The following is an 18,808-nucleotide window of genomic DNA, read 5'->3' as shown; positions in this document are numbered from 1 at the left end:
AAAAAAATGCATTCTGAGTCTAGAAATGGTTTAATTTGAAAACTTAAGTTGAGGAAAGGGGCATAGAATCTGCACACATGGGAGAGCTAACATACATACATTTTTCAGTATACGCATATACGCACATAGAGCAAACATTTATCATTTATCCAACAAATGTTTGTCACATACCTTTAATGTGCCAGACCTAGACTTTGATCTTACTGAACTTAGAGCATACTGGGAAAGACTTACAATAAACATTACTTGTCATTGAAACGAATCTTGGGTAAGTATTATGACCGGGGCGGCACCTGCCAGTACAGGAACATATATCAGGAGGAAATAGTTTAGTTTAGGAGTGAGAAAAGATGTCCTTGAAGAAATGGTGTTTAAATGTATTGTTCCTGAATAATATATTCCTCCTACTTAACTTCAACCTCCTGGGGAGTGGAGAGGGTCATTCAGGGCTCTACTGCCTGTTCCCGTGGACCCTGTGGGCCATGTGGAACCATGGCCCTGCCTCTCTAGGCCTGGGTCTTTCCGGCTTATTTTAAATTCCATGGGAAGAAGATCTGAGAGCTAGAAGATTTTACCAGCAGGTGGGGGTATCCTGTTTAAGTTCCATGATGGAATCCTAGATGTTTCTCCTTCATTATTTCTCCCCTAGGAGAGTTGCTTCCTGAGTCGCACAGATGCCATGCGTCCTTCCGTGACAACCCTTCTCCCAACCTTATGTTAAGAAGTTAAATAATCAGAAACAAAAATTAATAACAATGGCTGACCTATGGAGGGTTTGCTTTATACCAGCGACTGAGCCATGCACATTACAGAAGGGTCCCATGGTGTATGCCTTTAACTGTATGTACCCGCTGTTCTTCCCTTCTCCTCCCAAGAAAAGGAGACAGCAAGAAATAAAAAATGTATGTAACATGACTTGATGCTGCTAGTGGTTCCTCTCAAAGAGCACTGGTCCAGAGAGAGATGTCTTCAGCAACTTGGCACCTGCAGAGCTTGGACATCTTGCTGAGAACTGTATGTGATTTCTGGGGTACAAATGATATTTTGACCTATGCAGATTTTCACTTTATTAACTAACATTTGAACACAGAGCCCTTGTTGTTCACACCCTGCTTATTGTCTTACTTCATTTCATTCTTCCAGCAGTTCTGTAAGATAGAGACACACATGTTTCTATTTTGAGGGGCAGTGGAACTATGGCAGAGAAGTTAAAGAACTAGTCCGTCAACCTAGTAAGGGGCGAGGGCAAGATTTACGCCCCACAGATTCCCCAAGGTGTGCTCCGTGTGATACTGCCTTCTTACTGTCAGTGGTTTGTTAAGAAGCCTGGAGATTTTGTTTGGAACCCTATCTAATAGTGCTTTTCACGCAAGTGGAGAGAGAAAATCCAGAGGGGAGATGCCCTTTGGTGCCATTTTAGGAAATGTCATCAGGGAAGCCACGAGCTCCGATTGAGCTTTGCTGAATGGGGAAGTTTCTCGAAAGAACCATGGAGAGATCCAAATATGTTTTGGAGTGGACACTTGGTGTACTCTGGCTTGACTGAAGGAGAGGGGGTGGGAGTTGCCAGCTGAAGCCAGCAGCCAGACAACTTATGACAATATTGACCTGGAGTGACCCCCCCAGGGAGCAGGGGCTCCATCCAGATGCAGAGCTGTTGTCACCGTCGCTCTTTGGAACCTGGCTCCCACCTGGCTGCAGTTCGAGGCAGCAGGTTCTCATTATGCTTTAATTTTTTTTTTTAATGTGTTTTTGAAATTGAATTAAATTGGCTTCCTCCATGGTGTGTGTTGATTTTGAAATGATTTCATGGTGGGTTTTCTTCAAGATCTTCACCTGCAAGGCAAAGGTTCTCAGGGTAAAATGAGAGATCCAACCGGATGAGAAAACAATGTAAGATTTTCTTACCTTTTAAGTTTAACTCAAAGATGCTGCATTTTGACCAATCACAGTTTTTATTTGCTCAAGTGATTTTGCTTTCCCTGCTGTGATGGCCTAAGTCAATTATCCTTCTCTCCCTGAGGTGTTAATGGTCGTCATTGGCAGAACAAAAAAATTCCTACTCTCCTCCAACAAAATTGCCCATCTTCTTGAAAGGATTGTGTTTTCCGTGGACACTGAGATCTGCTCTCCTTGGGGGATTTGGAGATGAGGGTCAAGATCCTCTGTCAATGTATACCAGGAATCGTGTTCATAAAAATGCCTTCTTGCCTTGCATTCTTGAGACGGGATCAGAATTGGTAAGCTCCGAGGAGTTGTCATTTGTTTTTTCTTTCAGTTCATCTAGTCAACAAATAGAGATTGGACAACTACTATATGTCAGGTCCTTAAGAGAAAAAAGAGACAACAATCCTACCCTCAGTGAAATTGTACTTAAATGGGGAACACAGACACCAAACAAATAATCAAACTAGTATGCGAGCCGGGGCTAATTGCCAAAGAGAACCCATGTGCGGAGGGAAGGGGGTGGGTGGGAGTGGTTCTGGTGTGTGGGTGTGTGGGAATGGGGGCTGCTGGCTAATGGAAATTCTAGGCGGGTCTTTGGAGGAACATTTTCCAGAGATGAGGAGGATAGTGAATGCAAGAGGTCTGGTGCATCAGGAGGATAGCAGGGAGGCCAGGGAGGTCAGAGCAGAGGGACCAGATCAGGAGGGAGAGAAGTAGGAAGTGCGTTCAGAGCAAGATGTAGCCTTCTTGGCAGGGACTCTGGCTGTGCTGGGAGCTGGCCCTCCAGGGTGTGCTACACAGGGGATGCTCCTCGCTGCTGGCGTAGTACAAAGCTGTGAGAAATAGAGGCATGATGTCAGTTATGTTTTAACAGGATGTCCATGGCCGCAGTGTTGGGGATGCTGAAGGGTGTTGAGGGTGAAGGCAGCGGGGTGGTTTAGGAGATGGTTGAGGTAATTCCAGCAAGAGGCTGGGTTGAGCTTGGACTGATAAAATGGAAAAGTGGTTTCCAGGGCTGGGTTATTGGAGTGATCGGAAGAACGATCTTTAAAGTCAAATGAAAATGTTTCCAACACAGAGGCGTTTGAAATGTACTGTGGCCATCTTGACAAATGACATTCTTTAAAATGGAATTTGTATACGGATTTAACTACATGAAGTGTTAATGAAATGCATATAAACATCCAGCGAAATGGAAGGACTCTAGGAAATCTTCTAAACAAGTTACTTTCATCTCATTGATGAAAGGTACAAAGACATACGAACATATGTTCTGGTATAAATTATTCTTACGTGTTTGTAAGAAACCTAATGTTATTGAATGTCCACCAGCTACCAGAGTTGGCACTGGGTATTTTCCATAAGCAAGCACATTTACCCTTCAGAACAACTCTGTGACAGCAGTTTTCAAAAATTCTTGGTTCTGGGATCCCTTGAGACTTGAAAATCACTGAGACCCTGAATGAGCTTTTGTTTATGTGGGTTGTATACACTGATGTTTACTCTATTAAGATTTAAAACTAAACATTTAACAGTGATTAATGAATTTAAAATAATAACCCATCCTATGTTAACAAATAAAACATATTTTATGAAAGTACTATCACTTACAAAATTGAAAAATTGGTACGAACTGCACTGATACACATTTTTGCATGTCTCATTAATGTCTGGCTTAATAGAAGACATCTGGGTTGTCACATTTGCTTCTACATTCACTCTGTTGTGAGGTATTGTTATGGTTAAAGCGAACGAAGAAAATCTGACCTCATGCAAATAAACAGTGGAAAAGGAAGGAGTGCCTTAATATTCTTTTTAGATAATTGTGGATATTGTCCTTTGATACCAAACTAAAACTCAACAAGTGGAGGCTTCTAGAAAGTTAGTTATAATGTAGAATCTGAGGTAATGTTAACTTTTTTATTCTATTAATTTAAAATCCATTGACCACCTTGCCTGTTATCCATGTATGATGTTGTAACATCATACATTGGTCCCTTAAAAAATATCAACTCACTGAATTATGCAAGTATATAATCGGTGACACATTTCATTATGTATTTTTTAATTGTCACATGTGTCTTACCACCAGTCATATTGGAAAAGTCTTTGTGTTTTACGAAGCTCTCAAGCCATTATGGTGTCAAATGTAGGTTTTTCCAAAATTGGTAATGAATGCTGTCATTTGTTTTCCTTGAAGTGACAGGCTTGCTTTTTTCATTTTCAGGAAAATTTCTACACCTATCCAAGTCCCAATAACCATAGTGTTTGCCAGTTGCTATTTCAAGTGAAAATGAGGGTCTGTGGAAAAGACTGCTGGTTTACCTCACATCTCAGACAGTTGCCCAGATGCTTCTCCTTGAGACGTTTTTTAAACAGTGTTTCAATGGGCAGAGGAAGTGCTTCTGTACCACCCATTTTATCACAGAGAATATTAAAAAGATAAGCATCCAAGGGTTCAGATTTGTTGTTATTCATCCTATTTACTGCTTCATTCAAGGCATTCGTCTGGGAAACCAACCTTTCCTCTTCTCTCTCTCAGTCAGCACTGGGTGGCAAGAATATAGTGATTACAGTGATAGTTTGGTTGGGGCTGAAGTGCCAGCAGTTGTACCTTCCAGTGCTTCTGCACCTTCAGGGCAAATGTCAACCCAATGACAAAGGCAGAGAACATCTTAGTGTTTTTATGCAATAGTTTTGTCACTGCAGACTCCTTGATAGGATCTGGGGATACTGTGCCTATGCGCCAGCCCCCAGCCCAATGGGGCTGAGGCCACACTTTGAGAACTGCTATGTGCAGTATGTGTTTTACAAATGAGGAAACCGAGCCTTCGGAGAAGTGAGGCAATTTGTCTCGGATCACATGTGTTGTCAGAGGCAGAATGAGGACTCTAACTTGGGCCTGTCAGACCCATAGTTAGTCTGGAACATCGGTCACCTCTGCGCCTCTCTATCTCCTTACCCACACAAGACTAGGATTTGTGTAAAATTTTGAAGGAAGTATGAACTTGATTGTTCAGAAGGACGCAGGGATCTGGATGAGAAGAATAAAAAAGGTGCAACAGCGAGGGACCGAAATGGGCCTGGTTTATGTGGCAGATGAAGAGAAGATGGAGACGGAAGTGGGGCCCCCATTGGCCATTTCTAAAGACAGTGTTGGGTGGGAGGATAGGATGAATTGATGGAGGACCTGGATGTCAGAGTGAGCAGTCCAACCTTGACTTAAAAAGAAGGTTTTTGAGGTCTCAGACAGCACAGGTGATGACAGTAGCATTAAGCTGGCATTAATGGTGGATGTTTCACCAAGGAAAAGAGAATGGGGTCAGAGAAAGTCTTGAAGGTCATTGTGGTTAATTATTACATGGTAATGGCTTGAGCCACTGTCAAAGGGAAAGAAGAATCAGAAAAATAGAGCAGAGATGAAGTACCAGAGTGTAGTAATTGGTGATGGGGAAATGCAGAGGAAAATGATCTCATCGGAGTCCCAGCTTTCAAGTGTGAGGCTTCAAGGGAGATGTGGCATTTCTCAGAGGTTGGTGGTGAGGATGCAGATGGTTATGGTGAACCTGTGGTGGTAATGTCAGTGTAGCCAACTGAAGATGTACCCAAATATTTTTTCTTTTGATGGTGTTGTATTGAGGTTATGGTAGGTGTCTAGATGGATTCCTTGAGAGTGGGTGGCCGAGGGCTTTATAATGGAAGGTGCCTACTGTTAGGATGGAATGAAGAAGAAGGGCCAGATTAGGAGAAGGGGGCTGAGACTTGAAGGTGGATGCGCGTTGGAGCTGGAGCTGTCATCATGGCCATCGTCACCGTACATTAGTGACGGCGATAATGTAGTGGCTGACACTGAGATCTCATCACATGCCATGCTTGACGTGCAGTGGGTCATTGGATTCTCAGAACACTTTAAGGAGAGGATAGGTTTTAGTCCCAGTTTTTGAGATGAAGAAAAAACAGGGTTTAGAAACATTAAAGATTCGTCCAGTATCAGACAGCTAGGGAGCTGGTCCGGCCAGTCTTGGACCCCCAATCTCTCTGCCTCCAGCATCTCTCCTCCATCCCGATGCAATCTTAGGGAAAAGCAGGGGTGGGACATGTTCAAAAAGGTCTGTGTAAAACTTACAAATGAAGCTGGAAATATGAGAACTGAGGAAGACTGTCTTCATAGGACTTCGTGTGAGGTGTCGGCAGAGTGATGATGTTGGAAGCAAATGGCAGAAAGTGGGGGGCTGTGCCTAAGGAAATACAGCAAAATGGACTGCTCGTGGGAGAGGTTTGTGCATAAAAGAAAAAAAAAAACCCTAAAAGAGCTTAATGTTGGCCTGGTTATTAAATGAGGTGACTGAAGGTTTATGTGAGAGGAGGCTGAGGTTAGTCAAAGGAGGATGGGAACGGTGTGTCACATGATGGAAAAGAAAGAATTAACAGGTTGATGTGAGGGGAGACGGGTACGGGGGGAGCTGTATAACTTGGCCAGAGGTCCTCAGAGGGAACATGTCTAGGGTGCGGGTAGAGAGGCAACTTCGGCACAAATGAGGGGTCCTTCTCTTAAAACAGCAAGGAGAGTGGGGCACCTGGGTGGCTCAGGGGGTTGAGCCTCTGCCTTTGGCTCAGGTCATGATCCCAGGGTCCTGGGATCGAGTCCCACATCGGGCTCGGGCTCTCTGCTTGGCAGGGAGCCTGCTTCCTCCTCTCTCTCTGTCTGCCTCTCTGCCTACTTGTGATTTCTGTCTGTCAAATAAATAAATAATCTTTAAAAAAAACAGCAAGGAGAGTGAAGAATTAATTATATAGAAAGTAGAATTAGCTAAAATGGGTAAAAAATGTCTGGTAATCTTAGGCTGGTGGTGTGTGGGACTTAAGGAAGGAGAGAGATGATCTCTTGTGATGAGGCTAAAAACTGAGTTGTAAATCTCACGGTTGAAGGGGACTTTGGATGTCAGTGCTTTAAATTATCCCTCTATATTGTAATTAATTATTTATTATTAAATAAATAAATTAATTAAATTAATTATTTCATCATACACTTTTAAGGGATCTGCTGATTCATAATCCTGACCTTCATGTCCCTTTCTGTCCTGTCTTTGTTGGCCAGAAGGAGCCCTGCTTGAAGGCAGAGACCCTACTGATTGTTTCTGGGTGCTCCTGGGTGCTTAGAAGCCAGATACATAGTGTGGGCTTAGAAATAGTTGTTCTGTGAATGAATGGATATAGTCATCTGATGCTTCCTTTCCCTTTGTTCCTCTACTCTTTCCTTACATTTGGGTAAAGCTCTGCAATTTGTAAAGTGATTTTAATTTTTTCAGTTGTGATAGTGAAGCTGTGACTTAGGAACCCTGTTATCATACCTGTTTGAGAGCTGGGGATACTGTCTCATCTAAAGTCACAGCACAACATGGTTGTTTGTGGCCTAGACTTTAGAGTCAGCTCTGGTATGAGCCCCAGCTCTGCTATTTATAAGCTGCATTTCTCTGGCAAGTTTCTTTACCTCTCCTAGTGTTGGTGTTCTCATCTAGAAAGGGGAGAAACAGAACTATCGTGTACAGTGATTGGAAGGATTAAATAACATAGTGCCTAGAAACTATGTAACACAAAACCCGGCCCAACATGGGAATTTTGGGATAGTGTATATAGTGACAAAGTGGGGGTCATGATAACACTGCCTAACTTGTGGTCGTAATGAAGATTAAGTGAGTTAATATCTGTAAGATGCTTAGAATAGTGCCTGGCATATGTAAGTACTTGAAGTGTTTATTAATACAAGGTATGAATTATAATAATTAGGGTCCCAGTGTCAGTGAATTGTCCCCCAATTTCTTCTTGACCATCACTGTTGAATCATAAGTAATGGCCCCAATCTTATTTACCTTTGTTTTTGCCTCATCCCTTCCCAGATACTTTAAAAGGATCTTTTATTTAGTAAACATGCCTTTACTGTCCTGTCTTCTTTGACTTTGCCAGAAGGAGCCCCAGAATATCTAGTGATGGGCAGAAAAGGGGAAGCACCCAGGATTTTAATATTGTGATGATTATGTCATTTGCCTCATCCTTGTAAATGCTACCTTAAAACTGTTATTTACCCTAAATCACACTTCATTAGACACCTTCTCCACCTGCCCTGAGTTCTTAAGAATCCTACCATGCAGGTGTCCTGCTCCCATGTCAAAACCCAAACAAAGAAACCACCAAAAGCGGTTTCAGAGTAGACACGCGAAAACATCCTGTTGAAATGCTGTCAAGACGATGCCTTTTTTGTAGGTGACCCTTGTTCCATCTCTGCTGGTTCAATCCAGAGGTTTCTGCACCCGATTATTATTTTAGCTTATCACTATCAACAGAATGAACGGAGTCCATTTTCACAATTGGTGCTTTCAAAATAAATTACTCAGGATGAAAATCTTTGCAGGGTCAGAAAAACAGATAAATATTCTCAGCAGGATGTAAAGAGGGGCATGGAGCGCACGGTACTGTGGATTTAGCTGTATAACTTGGCCAGAGGTCCTCAGAGGGAACATGTCTAGAATCAGAGAGGGGACCCAAAAGAGGCATTTGCTGTAAACTCCTCCTCAGTTGTGTGAGGGGCTATTCATACTCATCATCAAGGTGACATCCCCCTTGATACCTGGAGCCCTTGTTTATAGAATTATAAACGTTTGGTACAAAAATCTTCTAATGGAATGAGTGTCTCTTGTACAAATGAGATGTCCATTGTCAAAGACTGTTGCCAAAACCGCACGGCTCAGGTACCTCCAGAATGTGGTCCAGGAAACCCAGGGCCTGTGTTTGTGCCTTTAGGATGTACTACCCATCTGCCAGAGTCCTTACTTATTCGGAAAAGCTTTGCTAGGGACTGCAGTGTTGTGGACTTTATGCCAGGCAGTGAGATGGTAAGAAATGCCTGGATGGGAATCTCCATCGGACTGGGGAGCCAGGTAGGTGGGCAGCTGTCATTTAAAGGTGTGTTGGATCATTAACAGAATGCTGTGGGAACACAAGAAAGAAGGCGAGAAGAAGAGGAAATGATGTTTTGAGCATACGGTGTGAGCCAGGCATGGTGCTGTTGCGCGGGGGCCCAAGAGGAAAGCAGGGAAGTGGGCGTTCAGTCGAAAGATAGGCTGTGATGGAAATTTCACCTGGAGGTGAACGTATTTAAGAACAGCTGGCCAGGGCAGGGGTTGCTGAGGGAAGGCTGGGAGGAAAGGGCTGCGGGTGAAGCTGAGAAGACTTCGGGCATTATTCCGCCCAGGAGTGGGAACCATCCATGACCGAAAAAGTACATCATTAGATCTGTGGTCTTCAAGCTCTGAGGGTAGCGTGGGAGAGGAGGTGGAGAGGGGAGGCGCCAAAGTGAGAAAGTCTCCTGAGGAGAAAATGACAGGTGCCCGGGTAAGAAATAATGAGAGCAGGACAGTTGTATTAGGGGAGAGAAAGGCAAGGACAATGGATTGAAGCAGCGGGAGGTGTATAGAGAAGGGGAAGTTAGTAAGTTACCATGTCCTGAGGGAATGGGGGCCTATCTTGTTAGTTTCCTTCCCTGCAAGGAGTATGAGAATGTCTCCCATCAGGATGGTTGTGATGATTAAATGAGATAATTTATGTGAAATCTTCAACATGATGCCTAGTATGTGATACTTCTCAGTAACTGTTGTCTTCTCTTCAAATTCATACCCTCCACAGCCCCCCACAACACATAAACTCAGAAAACTATAACCTATTGACATTTTTAAAATCCTGCCCCATATTTAATCATATTTCTAATGCTTGCAACATAATTTTTGAAGTCCCAAAACATTGCTGTTAAAATAGAGAGACTGCCAACATACAAGTGACTTTGAATAGAATTCTTTCCCAGAATACTGGAGGAACACTAAAGGTTGCTCTGTGTAAGAAAATGGTAATGTACATCATGTACATTTCTTTTGCCAACTATTGAGTAGTTTGTCCTAATTTTTTTTAAGTACTTCTCTAAGTACCATGTATTGCCAGGTGCTGTTCCAAGAGAATTAATTGCCATAGCTATGAACTGCTTTTCTTGGCCATTAACATTGAGAACACGGCTGGTCTGGGGTTGGCAAGCTTTAGGTTTATAATTCAGTCCAGGAAAATGATGAGATCCAGCATTTGTTGTTATTTGAAATGTTTTTATAATTAGAGAAACAAATCCATATCCAAACTTTAGGGGCAGAAAGTGAAACCTGCTGTGAAAAAAGCATGGACATCTTTTCCAAAACTTAGTAGATATCCCCTTGCCAGAAGCCAGTTTTTTGGGCAGATCTCTATGCCGGTCGAAGGAACAGTGTCCTGGATACTCCTTTGCATGCCTGAGCAAAGGTGACATGCCTCCGGGTCATCTCCTTTGGTTTCTACCATCCTCAGCTGGGCCCTCCTTCCCCAGTAGAAGTCTAAGCCACACTTGGTAGATGTCCAAGTCAGTTACCACCATTCCAATATGCTTCAGTTTAGCCAAGATTTCCATTAGCAGCTTGCTTCTCCACTCAGAAATGTTAATGCCTACCTGCTCTTCCCCTGGGACTTCTCTCTTAGCCCCCGATATTGCCTTGTAATCAGGATCTCATAGAAATGAAAATTGGAGTGGCGTGGTGGTAAGAAATTCCTTAAGAGTTATAAAAGTTGAATGCTAATGAGGCTTATTAGCTGTGTGACCTTGGGCAGGGCAGACCCCTCTGAGTCCCAGTTTGATTACTTCTAAAATGTGGATAATGATGCCTGGTACTCAAGGTTGTTGGGAAATTTAAATGAGATACTGCATATATGAGCAGCAGGAACGATGTCCGGCACATACAGTTGCTCAACAAATGTTGACTCACAAAGAGTTTAAAAAAAAAAAAAAGCCCTGTCTAAGGAGTTGCATGTTAGAGGACCGAAGTGAATATTCTTTCTGAGCTACCTATGTTACGAATGTCAGATTTCCTTGGAAAGAAGCCTGAATTCAGAATTAACAGATCAATTGTATTGGAGACTTCTAAATATTCGTTTACACTTGTCCTTTGGGCTTCAAGAATTTTAGCTTTGCAAAATGCCATGCTAGTGAGGCAAAATGCCTTATTATGGCAACAAATTCAGTGGACATACCTTGTTGACTTTTGGCAGTTTGTCTTTCAGTAAATATTCTTAAAAATAACATGCACGAGAATTACAGCAGCTGCCACTTTTGAGAGCCTTTTCTGCTCTAGGCATGGGGCTACACTCTTTACATACGTCTTCCCACTTACTCTCTGCAACATGGTGAGATGGGGGTTCCCCTCTCAGTTTTACAGATGAGAAACCCTAGGCTCAGAGAGGCTGAGGAACTGACTTCAAGTCACACAGATAACGAAGGTAAGACGCGAACGACAAAACGTGAGATCCTTTCTTACCTACTGAACCTCTAACTTGTACCCAGAGCTGCCAAGAGGGTGACCCACAGGCCAGGGGAACTCTGTATGGCATATGGGTTAGGTTGTAGATTCGATTGGGTTCTGGGTAGTGGTTGAAGAGAGCCAGATGCTATATGAGGCTTGGGAAGGATGGCTGAATGGAAGATAGATGTGGGTGGTGATCACTCCCAAGGCCTTTGAGAAGGTTGTACATATGTTCTGCCCTGGGACACCTGCTTGAGGGGGTGAGAGGTTCTGAGTCCTACTTCCACTCTGCTCCTGAGGCTGGGCCCCTGAAGGGCTGTGGCTACCCTGGGGATGGGTACCATTTTCTCACCTGCAGCAGAGGAACTGAATGGGTAGCAACCCAGTGTCTGCTCATTTCCCATCCACGTGGCCAGTACTCTGTCAGCCCCAAGAACCTGCAGTCACAAGAGGTAGGAGGGAAGAAGGTTGAAGAGGGAACAGAGGCCCATTCCTTAGCAACTGGAGTTCAAAGGAAGGTCGCAATAAAACAAAATATTTTGGAAAGAAGAATCAAAGGCAATTAGATGTCTTTAAGGACTATAAACCCACTGAGTAGAATATCGATCTACTATTTGAGAGGCCCATGATGAAGCTGGGGGAAAATTGCCTCTTACAGAAGAAACATGCTCAGACACCCAGTAAGTAGCCACGAGCATATGAAAAACTGTAAATATTAATGAAGTGACAGGGCAAGCATTTCAAAAGGAGCTTTATTCTCTGAGTATCTTTTGTAGAGGGGAGAAAAAAATCTTTACGCTTGAAAGGGATATATTTTCTCTCCTGTATACTGGAGTTTTATAAAGCACTGCCTCCTGCCAGATTCTACAATGGACTGTGTGTTCTTTTGGAGAGAGGCATTTGAGAACCTATAAAGGCGGGTCAAGCCTAAGGTATTATGAATTTATAGTAACAAAGGAAAGAAAAAAAGAGACAACCCAAGACAATGCAAGATGAGCTAAGGCTGCCGTGTTTTGTGACATGTGGCATTATCAGGGAAAAATGAAAAGAGTAGTGGGCTGATGGGGCTGATGTCTGGGGACACTCCGTGTAAGGCAGGGGCTTGTAAATGAAGACATGGTCACAAGGAGAAGGCTGAATTAATGTCTTGGCTTCTAATACTAGTGAAAAAGATCATCTGTACAAGAGTGATGGTGTAGTTTTTAAAATCAATTCCTAAGAAAACATTCTAGATCATTAACAAAGTCCATCTTCATCTCTATCTTTATTTCCATGTATCTTTGGAAAATTATTGATATATGTTGATCTTTGCTCTGGCCTGTAAATTAAACAGCATCAACTGTGGGATTGTCTGCAAATCAGCTTGCAGTATCGTGATTTCCTTATATTTATTGACTAAGTGTGCATCCATGTGTTTGAGTTCCAGATTTATCAACTGTTAGGTGACAACAATCATATAATAATATAAGCCTGCTTTCTCTTCGGGGTTGTCATGAGATTCACTGGCATCAGGAACTTGCAAAATGTTATGGCTGCAAGAGACCTTTTGGGTTATTCGGTCCCTGTTCTTTGTTGGAAGCATGAAACAGCACGATGACTAAATGAGACAATTTATTTGTTTGTTTGTTTGTTTGTTTGACAGACAGAGATCACAAGCAGGCAGAGAGGCAGGCAGAGAGAGGGGAAGGGAAGCAGGCTCCCTGCCGAGCAGAGAGCCCAATGTGGGGATCGATCCCAGGACCCTGGGACCATGACCTGAGCCGAAGGCAGAGGCTTTAACCCACTGAGCCACCCAGGTGCCCCTAAATGAGATAATTTAATGTGAGGTACTCTTATTTATCCATATTCCTATGACATGGCCGTATTTTTACCTGTTGTCAAATCAGAATGGAGAGTGGTGAGTGGTTTCCTGCTGGGGCTCACTGGTTTCTGAGCTGCCCTCTTTAGGCATTTCCCAGTAGTGGTTCTTTTGTCAAATTTGTCACTGGGAGATGATTGAAAATGGGCAGACCTACCTAGTAATACAGGTCCCTGTGGGGGGGATAAAAAACCAGATACTTCCTGCTAAGAATATTTATGTATTTTTTAATACAGATTAGGATTTTTTTTTTTAAAGATTTTATTGATTTATTCAACACAGAGAGAGAGAGAGATCACAAGTAGGCAGAGAAGCAGGCAGAGAGAGAGGGGGAAGCAGGCTCCCTGCCGTGCAGAGAGCCCGATGTGGGGCTCGATCCCAGGACCCTGAGATCATGACCTGAGCCGAAGGCAGAGGCCTAACCTACTGAGCCACCCAGGCGCCCCTACAGATTAGGATTTAATTCACCTACCATGTACACTTCACTCGTTTAAAAAGTGTAGAGTTCAGCAGTGTATGATATATTCATAGTTGTACAATAATTGCCACAAGCACTTATAGAATGTTTTCATTATCCCACAAAAGATACCCCAGACCCATTAGCCATCACTCCCCATTTCCCTCCCCCCTCCAAGCCCCTGGCAACCACTAATCTCTTTCATGTCTCTGTAGATTTGCTTGGACATTTTGTACAAATGGAATGATACAATATATAATCTTTTACAACTAGCTTCTTTTACTTAGTATGATGTTCTCATGGTTCATATATGTTTTAACAGGTATCAGTACTTCTTCCATTGTCATGACTGAATAACATTCCATCATACGGATATACCATGTTTCGTTTATCCATTTGTGAGTTGATTGACATTTGGGTTGTTTCCACTTGTGCGTCTTATGAATACTGCTATTTTGAACAATTTGTATACAAGCTTTTTTTTTTTCTTTTAAAGATTTTGTTTATTTATTTGACAGACAGAGATCACAAGTAGGCAGAGAAGCAGGCAGAGAGAGAGGTGGGGAAACAGCTCCCCACTGAGCAGAGAGCCCGACGTGGGGCTTGATCCCAGGACCCTGGGATCATGACCTGAGCCAAAGGCAGAGGCTTTAACCCACTGAGCTACCCAGGTGTCCCTGTATACAAGCTTTTGTTGTGGACATGTTTTCATTTCTCTTGGGTGTATATCTAGGATTACAATAGCAGGCTCATATGATAACTCTGTGTTCAACTTTTTAAGGAATTGATTGACTTTTTTTCCAAAGTGGTTACATCATTGCTTTCTGCTTTATTAATTTTTGCCCTCTTAATTTATTTTCTTACTATTTTCTTTCTTCTGTTTGCTTTGCATATGATTTGCTCATCTTTTTTACTTTACAGTGATGGAAGTTGGGGTCACTGGTTGGAGACCTTTGTTTTCTAATGTAGTTGTTTTCTGCTATAGATTTCCCTCTCCATGGTGTTATAGATGCATACCCCAGGTGTTTGACACATGGGTTCTCCTTTGCATCCTGTTAAAATGACCTTTTAAATTTCTTCTTTGATTTCTTTTTTTAACCAACAGTTATTTAGAAGTATATAATTTGATTTCCAAATATTTGAGCAACTTTCAGTTACCTTTCTCTCATTAACTGAATTCTTAGTGAGAAAATATACTTGGTGTGACTTGAGTCCCTTTAAGTTTATTCAGACTTTTAAGTGGCCCATGTATAGTCTTATCTTGGTGCATGTTTTGTGTGTACTTGAGAAGAAAGTGTATTCTATTGTTAGATGGAATATTCTATAAATATTAGGTCAGGTTGTTGATAGTGTTGTTCATGATTTCTATAGCATTACTGATTTCTACCGATTCTGTAATTTTATTGAGAGGGGAGTGTTGAAAAGTCTGGCCATATGGTGGATTGAAGGGTAGTGTTTTTAAGGTTCCGATAATATTCATTTATTCATGACTTCATAGTGCTAGATGCTGGAGATGCAAAGATGAGTAAGGAAAACGCAGCTCCTGTAATCACAGAGCATACAGGAAAGAACAAAGTGCACCCTCACGATAGCTCTGAGTTAACTGTTCGTTTGCTTTTTCCTATTTCTACTGGTCCTCCTTAGCCTGGTCTCTCTTATTTCGTACTTAGGTTTCTGTAGATACTCCTTTGCTTTGTTCATTCCTTTCTCTGAGACATTTTGTCCTCCTCCTACTGTCTGGCTAATCTTCGAAGGACAGTTGTTACTGTATTCATCCTTCCTTGTTGGTCCTGACTCCATGAACACAATGGCTCATGGAGTGCATCATGCTTAGATGTCATTGACACCTTGTATCTTAGAAAAGAACTCTTTTCTTTGGTCCCCTTGTATTTTTCGAGTACTTCATGTCCAAGCTTCTCCTAGTTACTTTTGAGGTAATCCTTAAACTAGCTCTTCCCTACTAATCCTAACTTTCTAACACCTCTTGGTATAGAATATTTGTTGTCTCCAGGTACAAGTCATTTCTCCATCTCCTGATCTTTGCATTAGATGCCGTTGTTTACATGAGGTTAAATATCTTCCTAACTAATAGGATGCCTATAAGAAGTTAATATTTTTAAGGGCAGAGTTCATTCGTCATTCAGCTTTCTCTCTCCTCACGGCCATCATTGGCGTTTCCCACATCATTTGGGTATGAACATAGTAGGAAACCAATAACATTTTCATTGAGCTTAATTCAAATACTATTCTTTCCTCTTTTTTTACACAGAGAGACTGAGTATGCATGTGCATGCATGAGATGGGGGAGGGACAGAGGGGGAGGGAGAGGGAGAATCTTTAGCAGGATCCTCACCCAGCAAGGACCCTGACGCAGGGTTCCATGTCACGACCGAGATCATGATCTGAGCCAAAATCAAGAGTCCCCTGCTTAACCGACTGAGCCACCCAGGTGCCCCTGTTCTTTCCTCAGTTTAAATCATGTGCCACCATTTCTCATGGAAAAGTCATTACCAAAAGAATATACACATAATATTTGTATTTCAGTAAGAGCATACCTCTTAAAAAGTTAAAAAAGCATATCACTTTGCAGTTTTAATTTTATGACTCACTGAGGGAAAAGTACTTCTGAAAGGAAGAAAAGAAGCTACTCATCCAAAGTTTTAAATTATTTAGTCTTCAGTTTTAAATACCATCTCAGAAAATTTAATGTGACATCTATTTTTAATCTTTAAAAATTCTTCTCTTCAGCCAGGATCAATTTTTATATCATCCCAACACACTAGAAGGAAACAGCTCACTATACCATAGACTTCTTTGAACATTTACACCATTGCTCATATCAGCAGGAGGCTTCTTAGAATTCAACAGCAATTTTTGTGACCATATATGTTTTATACAATGTTGCACATTTTTTTTCCCTCTTATTCTGCCTTAGGTTTTCAAAAGAAGGGGAACAGAGCACTCCTCATCTTACAAAAAATGAGCATCACCCTCTGGCCTAACTCAATTGTAGGGAACATGTTTTCATGATAATATGAAAAAAAGGGAAAGAACATTTTTTACACTTTACCACAGTGTGAGTACAACTATATATTAAAAATAATAGCAACAACAAAAATGACTGGATTTCTAGAAACTTCTTGAAGTAGGAGAGGAAACTTAGTGACTTAGGGTTTGTCAAAGATTTTTAATATGACACAAAAAAGTAAAAAAGTATAAAAGAAAAAAATTTACTCTTCTTTTTAAGATTTAAGTTATTTATTTGACAGAGAGAGAGAGAGAGACAGCGAGAGAGGGAATATAAGCAGGGGGAGTGGGAGAGGGAGAAACAGATTCCCCCAGAGCAGGGCGCCTGATGCAGTGTTGGATCTCAGGACCCTGGGATCATGACCTGAGGTGAAGGCAGATGCTTAACGACTGAGCCACCCAGACACCCATTTTTGCTCTTCTGAAAAAGCGTGGTTAAGAACATGAAGAGGTGGGGTACAGACTGAGAGAGAGTATTTGCTTACCAGATATGAAACAAAGGATTTGTATCAAGTCTACATAAAGAACTTTCATAATTCATTAATAATAAGGAAAGCAAACCAGTGATTATGGGACAAAGATCTAGACAGGGTTCACCAAAGAACATACACAAATGGGAAAGAAAGGTGTGTGAAAAAGTGCTCAACGCCATCAGTCATTGGGGAAATGCACATGTAAGCCACAAGGAACAGTCATTACACATCCCTAGAAAGGCTAAAGTTACATTTAAAAAAAGTCCTAAAAATACAGGTGTTCTTGAATATGTGAACAACCAGAAGTCTCCTTCATAACCTGTGGGAATGCAGAACGGTACTGCTGCTTTGGAAAAGAGTTAAACAGTTTCTTAAGAAGTTAAATGTACATTCACATAGCATATGGCTGAGCCATTGTACTGCTAGGTATTTACCCAAGAGTGAAGCAAGCATATGTCCACACAAAACACCGATACATGAATATTTACTGGAGCTTTATTTGTAGTAGCCCAAACCTGCAAACAACAGAAATACCCAGCAAGAGATGAGTGGATAAACGCATTGTGATGTATCCATGCAGTGGGGAACTTCTGGGCTGTAGAACAAACCATGGGTGCATGCAGTACCATGGGTGAAAATCACAATGATTGTGGTGACAGAAAGAAGCCGGACGAATAAATGAGTACATGCTGTGGGCTTCCCTTTATATGAAATATGGGAAAATGCAAGCTAACCTATAGCCATGCATAATTCACATCAGGGATTCCCCCGTTTGGAAGCTGGCAATTAGAGAGGGGTAGGAGAGGGAGAGGTCAGGGGGATACAAAGAAATTACTGGGTCTGATGAAGGCGTTCACCATCCTCAGTGTGGAAGTACTTCCATAGGAGTGAATATATGTCAAAAATCACCACACTGTACCTTTGGAATATATGTGGTTTAGTTTATGTCAATTACAACTTAGCAGATCTTTTAAAAAGCCAAAATAATATAAATAAGAAGGCTAGAAAGGAGCACTTTGCAGAGCATTTTACTTGGGAAATTTCTATCAAACTTAACAACCTGGTACATTTGCTCTTAAGGACTCTTGCAAAACTTGTGATATTTCTCTAGATCTCCATCTGCCTTCCACCAAGCTGTGGCAATTTAAAGATGTTTCTATATTCTCAGAAACCAGTCTATTATTTTTAACCAGAATTTAGAATTGAGTCAAGATGGCTTGACTTTTTCTTTTTTTTTTTTAAGTAGTTAATGGCTTTTTTAACCTTCCCTTCAAAGCCATATTGGCAGTTTCCCGGGCCAGAGGCAGAGATGTCTGGCGGTCGTGTCACAGTGCTGTCACAGCCTTCTGAGGAGTGGGCAGAGTCTCCTAACACCCACCTCTGTCTGTTACGAATTGGTGACACATTGGGTGACCTGATAGGGTTGGAAAGATGTGACTAATTAGGAATGCACATCATTGCAGCCTTCCAAGGATTGATGAGCGAATAAAAATTGAAAGCCTATTAAACATTATCTGAGAAATAGGTCTTAACATCCCCACCCCTTCCCTAGCCTCCAGCTTGATTTTCAAAGATATTTTGAAGCTGATGTGGATAAGAACAGTTCATCTCTCTCCTCTGTTTGGAATGACATCAGTATAAGAACATCTGTATATCTTCCCATTTTAGGAACAGTATCACA

The sequence above is a fragment of the Enhydra lutris genome, unplaced genomic scaffold (genome assembly GCF_002288905.1).
Source record: "Enhydra lutris kenyoni isolate GAN:26980312 unplaced genomic scaffold, ASM228890v2 scaffoldscaffold5, whole genome shotgun sequence".
NCBI lineage: Eukaryota > Metazoa > Chordata > Mammalia > Carnivora > Mustelidae > Enhydra > Enhydra lutris.
The sequence above is the reverse complement of the archived record's forward strand: the minus strand, read 5'-3'. Positions refer to the sequence as shown.